Below are 2,103 nucleotides of genomic sequence, written 5' to 3' on the forward strand. Positions count from 1 at the left end.
TGAGGAGAGCTCTCCTCATAAAGCATTCTGGGATAAGATGGTTCAGACACAGTGAGCTATGGAAACAGCAAATTTTAAGACTAAAACAAGAGGGATCTTCCCCAAAATTGATGAAAATCCTCCACTATACCTTTAAACTCCATCTTTTCAGCACCAGGCTAACTGTAGGAACCATAATGGGTCATTTCTAAAAGGTGTTTGTCATAACCAGAGAAAATACTTCAACAGCAAACTAAGGAATTTAAACGTTTGGTCCCTGTACTGGCTGCAGGTTTGAACATAGAACCAGGGAATCTAATTTAAAAAAGTCTTTTACAAATGGAACATTTCACAGCTAAGCTTTTCCCTCCTTATAGGAAGTAAATCATACGGAGTGTACACAGAAAAGTCAGCATTTACTAAGCCAACAGCTAGGATTAGCACCGCTAGGCTACTTCTTAAACTTGGATTACCATGAGTTAGCTTGTAGCTCAGGGAAAAATCCAGTCTAATCGTAAAGAGATGGTTCTGGTCATCTTATGCTGATTACAGCCATGCTGGTATTATTCCACACTAATTGTGTTTTTGAGATCTAAAAAATGGCTGCTCTATATTGAAAAGAATCTGCAGCACTTGTGATAATCAGTGGGTTAAACACTCTTTGGTATACGCCTTTCAATAATTCTCTGCAGGTGTATCTTCATAAGATAGAACATGGTATTTCAAAAAGTAAAGCTTCAATTCGGAGTCTATTTGTGAAAAATTATGACCACAAAGGACTATAATAATAATCATTTTCGTTAAAGTAAGAAGTGTTTCTGGCATGATGTTATTTTCTAATCTGAAATGTCACAACAGACTGAAATAAAGACTTTTTGTGTGTAATTGAATTGCTGAAATAACTTCTTTAACCTTGAATATGACTGTATCTAGGTGACATCAATAATGGAATATTTGAATTAATTATAAAGGTCTTCAATATTTACCATTTTGATGATTCTGGCTTACAGTTCAACTCAAATAGAGCTTTAGACTGACTCCAATTGTAGCTCCTATTCTTTCACCTTTTGCAGGGTCGACGGTAAAAAAGGTACTCTATACTACTGTGCTGAATACAGACAGCCTTCATTAAGCAACAAACACATGAATGAAGCCGATCACATTAGAATTACCCAAAAAAAAAAAAAAAGTTAACCTCCATGAGGTGAGCTATGCCGCCTGTCACCCAAGAGATTGTGGGAAACCATACAGAACCTACAAACCTCAGGAGGTTCCAATGCATACGGCCATACATTGTACGCCCTGTTTTTGGAAAGTTTACCCCTGGAAACTATGCTCAAATGTTCAAAATTTCCAAAGCAGCCGATGCTGGAGTTGGAAAAAATTGAACTTTTGCTGCTCGACATGCCACGTCAACCAATCAGAGAAGCTGGGCAGGGAGACTGATGCAGATTGCAATGATCACTCCTCTGAAACAGTTTATTAATGCCTGAATTAACTTAAAATGTCGAAACCTGGCGGCAAAATATGTTTGCTTTTATTATCCTGGTGCCTGCAGTTTGTACCACATACCTGAAAAACGCTTACATCTATGACCAGCCGCGACCAACAGTAGAGGAAAAAATTCAAAGAGGTGACAGGGCCTGAGGACGCTGCTGCTGGGGATTCCCAGTGACAGCGCACCGCCGCTATGTGGGAGTCTGAGCGGCTCCAACAGAGAAATAATATTTTAAGGCAGGATGGTAATCTGGATGAACTGATTGTATAGACGATGTTTTCAGGTGGACTTTCTTACACAAAAATATGTTAAAACTACTTTTTATCAACTTATCGCAACAAATGTAGCAAAGCTGCTCTCTGCCATTTAACACAGGAGCAGCAGAAGCATCTGGATTTATTTTACTGCAGGACCCATGCACGGAGGCCTTCGTCCTCAACCCGGGTTTGAACCTGGCCTGTGGTCCTTTTCTGTCAGCCTACTGTCGAAAAAACGAGCCACTAGTGCCGTAAAAACTTCAAAAAAAAAAAAAAGATGGTCCTCTGAGCAGCGTCAGAAATAAAGCAGCAGCGCCTTTTTTTGCTGCAAAAAGCGCAAGGGATGTGAACGTGGCATTACACTATGAA

General features: G+C 39.7%; 1 protein-coding gene across 1 annotated transcript in view; it reads right to left on the reverse strand.

Moving 5' to 3' along the window:
- Window positions 1–2,103, reverse strand: part of LOC107086731 (multidrug resistance-associated protein 4-like) — a 76,551-nt gene that overhangs the window by 8,549 nt on the left and 65,899 nt on the right. The gene's annotated exons all lie outside the window — the stretch shown is intronic.

Source organism: Cyprinodon variegatus, unplaced genomic scaffold, assembly GCF_000732505.1.
Source record: "Cyprinodon variegatus isolate N-32 unplaced genomic scaffold, C_variegatus-1.0 Scaffold9, whole genome shotgun sequence".
NCBI lineage: Eukaryota > Metazoa > Chordata > Actinopteri > Cyprinodontiformes > Cyprinodontidae > Cyprinodon > Cyprinodon variegatus.